This window comes from Notamacropus eugenii, chromosome X, assembly GCF_028372415.1.
Source record: "Notamacropus eugenii isolate mMacEug1 chromosome X, mMacEug1.pri_v2, whole genome shotgun sequence".
Taxonomy (NCBI): Eukaryota; Metazoa; Chordata; class Mammalia; order Diprotodontia; family Macropodidae; genus Notamacropus; species Notamacropus eugenii.
This window is the reverse complement of record NC_092879.1, coordinates 20639919-20649829: the sequence shown is the minus strand read 5'-3', so window position 1 is coordinate 20649829 and position 9911 is coordinate 20639919. Positions and strand designations below refer to the sequence as shown.

Genomic DNA, 9911 nt, shown 5'->3' with positions numbered 1-9911 from the left:
CCAAGCAACACTGCAGAATCCAGTATTTAAACTCCTAATGAATATTTCTGTAGAAAATACAAACAGTGAACTCATTCAGAGATGAATGGGCATTTCATGTGTTTCCCCACAACTACACCTGTAAGTGGACACCTTGAATAATGGCAAATTGAGAGAATACAATTTTATGGAGGCTAAAAGTCAGAAAATATTTGGGTTTGAATATGGTCTCATTAAGACTAGACACAGACCAATTGCCACAACGTGCACCATAAAAGGTTAGCTAATAATGTAGAGAAGCAGGGCAGCACACAAGTCAATGCCAGTTGCCTATTAACCTGGAAACACTGATGAAACACTGGAAACAATGAGCTTGCCAATGGTCAGTCAGTCAGTCAACAAGTATTTATTAAGTACCTACTATATTGTAGGCAATATGCTAAGGACTACGGATACAAAAAAAGGCAAAAAAACAGTCTCCACTCTCAAGTGACTCATAGTCTAATGGGGAAGACAATATGCAAACAACTATATACAAACAAGTTACATACAGGACAAATTGGAGAAAATCCATGCAGGAAAAGCACTACCATTAAGGGGTTTGGGAAAGGCTTCAGGTAGAAGGTGGGATTTTAAGTAGGACTTGAAAGAAGTCAGGGATGCTAGTGGGTGGAAACGAAGAGGAAAAGATTTCCAGGTACTGTGGATATCCAGTGAAAATCCGAATCCAAATACTGAAAGATGAAGCTTCTTGTACAGGAAACATCAAGGTTGAAGTCTTTATCACTGGATCACAGAGTACAGAGTGGGGGAGTAAAGGGAGGAGCAAGGCTATGAAGAGCTTTGAAGATCAAACAGAGGCTTTTCTATTTGTTCCTGAAAGTGACTGGAAGTCACTGGACTTGACTGAAAGCAGAAATAAGTTTCCCCACTCCTCAATTTATATTAAATTTGCCAGAGCCCCAAGAATAGACAATTTCTTTTGGAGGTGAAGGACTCAGGCAAGTATTTGGAGACTAATCTTCAAGATGTCTTCTAATCTTTTTAATGTTCCTGGCTACTATTCCAGTTAGAAAGGAACTAGCACTGTTGAGTTCTGAGGTCACTAACTGCTTAGCACAAATAATGTGAATTGATCTGAGGTTCAGGCATCACCTTGTATAAGTGGTACAATGGAAGGTTCCATAACTCCAGCATCCCTGGTGACAGCAAAATGGAGATAGGCAGAAAAGCACTTAGAGATACACTTTGGGTTCTCACTAGAGCAACTTTTTCATTTCTACTAGGCTCTCAGTTTATTTAATAAAAAGTTAAAAACTCCAAAAAATTAGACTGGTTAGCAGATTACAGGTTATTCCATTCACCCCTAAATAAACCAAGTTCTTCTCAAATTCTTTTATTTTTCTCTAAATGGTGCCTACACACACATATTTTAATGACTGCTTTGATTCTTTTGCATACCTACAGCTTTTAGTGCCCAGCTCTCAAGGAATCCTTGATGTCAAAAGTGGTTGGAAGTGATTGGAAGTCACTGGACTTGACTGAAGACAGAAATATCTTGCCCCACTCCTTGATTTACATTAAATTTGCCAGAGGCCCAAGGAAAGATAGTTTCTTTTTGAAGTGAAGAACTCATGTTTTTAGAGACTAATCTTCTTCAGGATGTCTTCCAATCTTTTTAATGTTCCTGGCTACCATTCCAGTTAGAAGAGATCAAGTTCTGGTGAATTCTGAGGACACTAATTGGTTAGCACAAATAATGTGAATTGATCTGAGGTTCAGGCATCACCTTGTATAAGTGGTACAAATGGAAGGTTCCATAACTCCAGCATCTCTAGTGAGAGCAAAATGGAGACAGGCAGGAAAGCACTTACAGATACACTTTGGGTTCTCACTAGAGCAACTTTTATATTCCTATCAGACTGTTTGTCTAATAAGAAGTAAAATCTCCAAAAAATTAGACTGGTTAGCAGATTACAGGTTCACCCCTAAATAAACTAAGTTCTTCTCAAATCCTTTTATTTTTCTCTAAATTGTACCTACACACACATGTATCTTCATGACTGCTTTGATTCCTTTGCACACCTACAGCTTTTAGGTGCCCAGCTCTCAAGGAATCCTTGATGTCAGCACTCTTACTCAATTCCTTTAGCCTTCAGGTCCTGCTTGACTCGCTGAAGATAGTTGGGATCAGGGTAGCCAAAGTTTTCTGGCCCACCGAACTGCAGAGTTTTGTGGTGAATATCATTCCAAGTGATCACATCATTGATTCCTGATGTCCGAGACTGTCCTACTGTGAAAATCAGCCTTTGGTCAAAAGCTCTTCTGAGGAGATTCAGAACCTGCCGTCCTTCTTCATTATTTGGCAAGTATGCCACCCGTCTTGTTCCTTCGTAGGGTCTTCCTGGGTGGGGATGATGTTGGGTCTGTATGCCTCCCTGCATGTCATAATGAATCACAATAGTGCCACAGGAATTATAACCTGGAAGTGAAGATGTTCTGTAAGAGGTTGTCATTGTTCCATCTGGCTGATTCCCTTTCACAACTTGATAGGAAGTCTGGCACACAGGGCACACTAGCCGATGTTTCATGGCCTCTCTGATACAAGGGGCACAGAACTCATGCTTGCACTTGGAGAGGACCTCTTTCTCCTGAATGACGTCCAGACAGATGGCACACTCATCCTCCTCTTCCTCCTCTATTCCTAAGTCCCCACAGCTAGGCAATCCATCCAAGTTAGGGAAAGCTGTCTTGAAATCAGCATCATTTATGACCAAGGGGGATTTGGGGTCTCTATACCAGATTTCTCCAAAGGAGAGAGCTGGAATTTGTCTTTGCTGAGCAGGCCCTTCAATAATAAAATGTCTCTTAACATATTTCATTGCTTTTGCCAGGTACTTGGGCAAACCAGTCAGTGCCAGTTCTTGCTCATACCACTCCAGGTTTACATAGGGGTGCTTTCTTTCAAACTCTTCAAAGAAGGTCTTTTCAGGCCGACACTTTCTCTCTTGGCTTACTGTTTTCAATATAACTACCTCTTTGACAAGCTCAGTTAAGAGCATCTGAAAGACCTCGATGAAATCTTCATAAGCATGTGCAGAGATGTCTACGTCTTTGCGTTTTGGCTTAAATGTAACCAGGGTTTTCCCAGTTTGGGGTCTGTTCACCAATTCCATCACAGTGTCATAGGTTTTCTCTATGTCTTTGACTTCTTGGCGCAGAAGGCGCAGATAAACAGTATCAACCTCAACTTCGTTTTTCATCGTGTTTTGGGAAAGTATCATTTCCAGAGGCTGTTTGCGGGAGAAGTTTGTTTCAATGAAATGTTGAGCTCCTAACATATCTTGTGGGCTTCCACACAGCATCAAGACTTTTCCTTCAGCTTTAATACGGAGACCTTTAAACACGCTACTCAGTATTTTCTGGACTGCAAGGACCAGCTTATTATCTGTGAAATGAACATCTTTGTAGCTCACATTCTTTACTTCCCTCTGAAACTCTCTGGCAAAAGCTTCTTGAGCTGCTCTCCTGTCCCATGACTTACTTGTCTCAAAGTCTAAACTCACATTGCCTGTAGGATGTGACACAGTACTTTTAATACGGACTTGATACTCACTTTCTATTCTGTCCAGAGTTTCAGCAAAGAAATATTTGAAATATTCATACAAACGTAAAGGAACTGAGATAAGGGTTGACTCCTCTTCTGTTCTCTGTTTTGGGTTGGAGTCATTGTGCTTGCTTTCTCTTGCTGAGGCTGAGTCAGTTCCCAGCATCCTCTCACTTAAGAATTGATAAATCTTTTTAATATCTTCAAAGTCACCAATCACTTTCTCAGGTTCATCCTGGCCTCCCTCGATTCTGACATTTGGGCAGAGGCTAAGAATTTTCTCCCTTTGCTCTTTGGAAAGCTTGAAGTTCAGCCGGGCTCTTACTTGGAGAAATATCTTTTGAGTCAAGGAATCAGAGGAGCTAGCAGCCCCTCCTTCATCTGGTTGTTTCTCATCTGGAGCTTTTTCTGGGAGTGATTGATTCTGAGAGGAATGCTGGCTTGTCTCCAAAGTGATGTTGTCATCTGTGTCTTCATCTGCTTCTATGTAGATGTTCACATGTGTAGCACCGACCACCAAAGAGTGATCTTTCTTTGCTACCACACCATCCTTGGCTTGCCGTTTATAAAACTCTACCCAGAATGTGCTTTCACGGGGACCGGATTTGACCTTGCACTTGCCTCCCCCGGACCTCAAGTGGTTCTGGAAATACTTTTGCAGCTTCTTCTCCAATCCAAAGCAGCTCTCAGACACCCGGACCAAGATCCCGTGCAACGGGCTGTGGGCAAGGTTGCCAGTGGCCATCGGGGCAGGGTAGGGAATCTTGACTTGAAGATCTGGGCCTGTGATGTTTGTTCGCTGGCCTCTGGAGGGAAAAACTGGGAAGCAGAGAGGGGAGATAAAAATTGCTATCAGCTCTCTACCCCCCATCTCTCTGCCCAGACCATAACTTAATAAAAATAGTAATTGGTTAAGACAGCACAAACATAAGAAAGAAAACTAAAGGGAAACTTCACAATGAAATCTTAAATAATGACAAGGTCAAAGAGTACATTTTAAAAAATACAAGTAATTATTTGAAAAAAATGGTGAGAAAATTGATGATGATGAGGATGATGATGAAACAATATACAATTTCCTGGATGTAGATAAAGGAGTCCTAAGGAGGAAAAAGGTATATATCCTTACAAATATACATTAACCACAAAGAAGATAAGAGGAATAATGAACTGAATATTCACTGGAAAAAATTAGAAAGCTATCGAATAAGGAAGCTTAAAATAAAAGTAAAGGAGAAACAGGTAAATTGAAAACAAAAATGCTCCAAAAAAATGATATCTAAAACTAAAGGCTGGTTCTTTGAAAAGTCTAATTAAATTGATAAACTTTTACCTAATCTGATTAAAAAGGGAGAAAATCAAATCGATAGACAATAGCAAATGAGCAAGTGAGATATTAACAGAACCAGAAGGAAAAAAACATCAGCATATTATGTACAGTGTTAACCAAAAACAATATCACAAGTCCATGAGACATGTGGCAATTGGAGTTATTACAAGAAAAAGGCACATGTATATGGGGACTTCCTATTCTAAGGAGCCCAGGAGTGCTGGGAAAGTTTTGTTATTTAAGGTACTGGGAAAAGGGGAAGTCACAGGGAAGGGGAAAAGAGGAAGAAAAAGCATAAATAAGTAAAACGACAGCCTTCTTTGCCCTTGGAAATTGCTAGACCATGAAGATGTGATGGTCTGCTCATCTCCAAGTGTTCCAGGTGAAGAAACAAATTTCTCACTCTGGTGCCTGTCTTGACTCCCAATGATACAGAGGAAATCCAGTTTGGGGGTACAAACACCAAATCATTTCAACCAAGGGGGCCTTCATCCTTGACACATTCAGGACCTGTTGCATACTCCAGGTCCAGTGTTTCTACAAAATATGGCAACTCAAAAAGACAACTTCAGGGGACCCTTTAACATTCTCGAACCACCACCCCAGTGGTCAAAGATGATTCTAGGGTATGCCAATGACCACAGAGAGTATATTTGGTAAAACATTCCTATGGATAATGTTCACTACCTGTGAAGGGTCTCTGAAGTCAAGAGAAAGAAACACTTTAGAAAGATAAAGGTCAACAGACAGAAAGCTAACAAGAGACTTAGGGCATTTTATGTCTCAAGATTGATACAGGGTAATTCCAATTAGAAAATGAGATCAAGGAGAGGATTCTTGGAAGATGTCAGAGTAGGTCAGGAAATTTCAAGCTCTCCAGATTTCCTCCATAAATAAGACAAAATATCACCTTTGGGTGAATGTAGAGTGGTAAAAATGAACAAGAGTTAGAGCCGAAGAGCCATTCTCATGGGACAAGAGAAGATCTGAGATTTGGTCCCTGTGAAGTGTAAACATCTCCAGGCTAGTTCCACTCAAACAAGTGACAAACCCTGGGCCTAGCTGAGTTGTGAGGTAGCCTCAGACCCAGTCACAGGAATTTTCACCTCTCTGGACAGTGTGGGGAGTTTATGGGCAGGGGAAAATTGATACAACCTTTGCTGATAAGGGAAACAGGCCCAGTGGTGCTGCTGAGATGTGGCCCTGGGCAAGAAGGAACCAGCATATACCTGGTGAATTTAGAAGCAGCAGGGTGGGAACACTTATAGAAGGGCAGAATTCTTGGTTTTGGATCCAGGCAGAGGGGAGAACTGAAGGAGGATCTAAGGCCAGAGGTACCATCCAACATACCCCAGGACTAGAAGTGATTACAATAACAAGCTTCTACAAATAAAAAAAATGAGCAGGCTAAGGAGAAAGAACCTAACTATAGAAAGTTACTATGGGAACAGAGAAGATCAGGGTTCCTCTTCAGAGGATATTGAAGCAAAAAAAAAAAAAAAGCCTCTCTTACCCCAAACAGTAACATGAAATGGTCACTTGCCCAAAAAGAATTTATAGAAAAACTTAAAAAAAAGACTAAAAATCAAACAAGAAAGATTGAGGAAAACCTTTCAAAAAATAAGGACAATCAAAGACCAAATAAGATTATGAAAAGAAAGCCAACCAGCTAGAAAAGGAGATCCAGAATCTTAAGAAAAAGACTCCTTGAAAATTAGAATTGGGCAAGGCAAAACCAGCAAAGTTATGAGACCAAGAAATAACAAAATAAACTATAAAGAATGAAAAAATAGAAGAGAAAATGAAACATCTCATAAGAAAAACAACTGATCTAGAGAACAGATCAAGAAGAGAAAACATAAGAATAATTGGACTACTTGAAAGCTAGGATCACAAAAAGAATCTTGACACAATATTACAAGAAATAATTAAAGAAAATTGTCCTGAAGTATTAGAATAAAAGGGGAAAGTAGAAATAGAAAAAAATCCATCTATCACCACCTCAGAGAGATCCTATGAGGAAAACCTACAGGAATATCATAGCTAGATTCCAAAAGCTCCCACTCAAAGAGAAAATATTATGAGCAACAAGAAAAACAAAACAATTCAAATATGGTGGAACCAGAATGAGAATCACACAAGACCTAGCAGCAGTAATAGCAAAAGACCTCAGGTCTTGAAATACTATATTATCAAAAAGCAAAATAACTGCAGTTGTGGATGAAAATATCATACCCAGAAAAGTTAAGCATAATCCTGAGTGGGGAAAAATGGACATTTAACAAATAGCCACACTTTCGGGATATTTCAGGATATTGTTGCAAAAAGACTTGAAATCAATAGAAAATTTGACATACAAGATTCAAGAGAAATATAGGGTAAACATCAAGGACTAATTACAAGGGACTCACTAAGGACAAACTGTTCACTTTTTATATGAGGAAATGTAAATTGTATGTCTAAGATTGTTATTAGTAATTGGGTAGTTAGGGAGAAAAATTAGGGTAGAGATGAGTAAACCATTAGGGAAAAGGTAAAAATAGCAATTATCTTATACAAGTGAGGTGGGAGAGGAAAAACTGACACAGAAGAATTAAGATGGAAGAAGAGGACTGGTAGTTCTGTAACCCTACACTCAGTAGTAATGGGTTAAAGATGGAAATACATAAATGTGTGTGTGTGTGTGTGTGTGTGTGTGTGTAAGTCTTCTAAATTCAGAAAGAAATAAAAGGCAAAGGTGACTGAGAAGTGGGGGAGGATAATAAGAGAGGGATTTTCAGGGTTGGGGGAGAGGATGAGGGAGGGATCTTTGGTAGGAGGTAAGGTTAAGTAATAGGAGGGGGCAAGGTAGCAGTAGAAGAGTCAGGAGGGATAGGAGATAGGAGATACATAAAAACATAAAAATAAAGATCAGGAGTACAATATATTAGGGGAAAAAAGCAAGGGCAGTAATCATGATTGCAGACAAAGTTAAAGCAAAAATGGATTTAATCAAAAGAGAAAAAAAAGAAAATACACTATATGTCAGCCATATTAATCAATATTGCTTTTAGACTATTTAAAATACCCAGACAGTATACAGTTAGATTACTGTGGCATAGGAAACAATGAGTTGGTGGACTTAGAAAAATATGGAAAGACTTAGATCTATGAGGGAAGATATTATCCACCCTCAGAGAAGCAGAGGACAAACAAGTATAATATGGTCTTACACAGATACATAGGAATGTATATGTCTATATACAAGTATGATAATAGGTATCTAACTATATGTATGTATGCATGTGTGTGTGTGTGTGTGTGTGTGTGTGTGTGTGTGTGTGTGTGTGTCCCCACACTTAATTGTAGCCTTCTTGGGAGAGGAAGGGAGAAAAAAAGAGCAAAGTAAAAAATGCATAGCAAAGACAAAACTTACAAGGAAGCAAAGCCAAGACGGACAGCTTAGAACACAATGTGTAGTGTTTATTATAATGGCTTTCTTGAAATGGAAACTTATAGGTATTTATTTTGAATCTTCACATTCTGCTGTACACATAGCAATACTTTTTGTCTTTTTCTTTGTATATAAGTTAAAAGTTTGTAATGTTTCTTTTTCTTTTCTTATTGTATATTTAAGTTTAAAATAAATTAATAAAAATGTGAAATCAGAACCATAAACAAAGCACAGTACAAACCATAGTGAGAATGTTCAAAAGGAGGGATTTACCCAGAGGGGAAATCACACAACATCAAGAAAGTCAAGAGAACTTCGTTAACAGAGGAAATAAAAGACAAAAGGGTATAATAATGGACATCAATATGAACAAATCTTAAGTCTCCCTGCAATAGCTCTTCCCAATAGCCATTCAATCAACACATTTCATCTTGGATCTCAGACGTCCCATGCTGTCATCCTGTCCCTGGCACATCTCTTTTTGGGGCAGTCTGGAAAATATCATGTCCTCAGGGGAACCACTTCAGTGGAGATGTTTCTGCTAGAATCCTCTACAAAACAGATCTCAATACAAGATTTCAATACTAGCCACAAAGTTTACTTCTCTAACAACTAGTGCATGTGTTAGAAACCAGATGGACTCTCGGGGTTCTGCCTTAATCAGTATCAGAGCTATAAGAGGAACAGAAAATTAGGAGCCCGTAGTTCACTTAAAATTTCAGAGAATTTAGGTTATAAATATCCCATGCATATCTATCTTTATTTATACTCTGTACCTGACATAAATATTGTTAACAAGCTAAAGGATTATCGTTACATGGATATATGTAAGACATTCAAATACAAACTAAGTATTTCAAATGCTATAGAAAGCAGAACTCTTAAAACATTCCAAATTATATACATAGTCATTTAAACTTGTTTTCTCAAAATTTTTATTCAAGTTTTTACTTTACAATCTTTATTTTAACTGTTTAATATTTTAAAACTCCAAAATTAAATACTACTTAATTTAATTCCAATTCAATTGAATTCAATTATTCAATTCCCTCCTTACAGGAAACTTTTTATAAGATGACTTATGATATATTAATGAAACTGCATAAAAATTACTAAGTTAACTATAATTGTAGCAAAGACTTGGGAGGTGAAAAGTAAATGGGAATAAGAAGGAATATACCTTTTTTCTCAGCAACACATGGCACCTACAAAAAACTGACCACATATTAGAGCATTTAGACATAAAAGGTGATACCATAAGCAAATTTAGGGAATATGAAAGAGTTTACCTCTCAGATTTACAGATAAAAGAATTTATTACCAAATAAGAAACAGAAAGCATTACAAGATGTAAAATGGTTTTTTTATGAAAAGTTTTGGCACAAACAAAATCAACACTTCCAAGATTAGAAGGAAAGCAGAAAATTGGGTGGAAATTTTTACATCATATTTCTTTAATAAAAGCCTCATCTCTCAAATATAGAGAGAATTGAGTCAAATTAATAATACATGTCATTCCACAATTGACAAGTGGTCAAAGGATATGAATAGACAGTTTTTAG

The 9911-nt window shown here is 38.1% G+C and overlaps 1 pseudogene; it reads right to left on the bottom strand.

Moving 5' to 3' along the window:
* Positions 1-361: 361 nt before the first annotated feature.
* Positions 362-9911, bottom strand: part of LOC140515715 (E3 ubiquitin-protein ligase DTX3L pseudogene) — a 69723-nt pseudogene continuing 60173 nt past the window's right edge.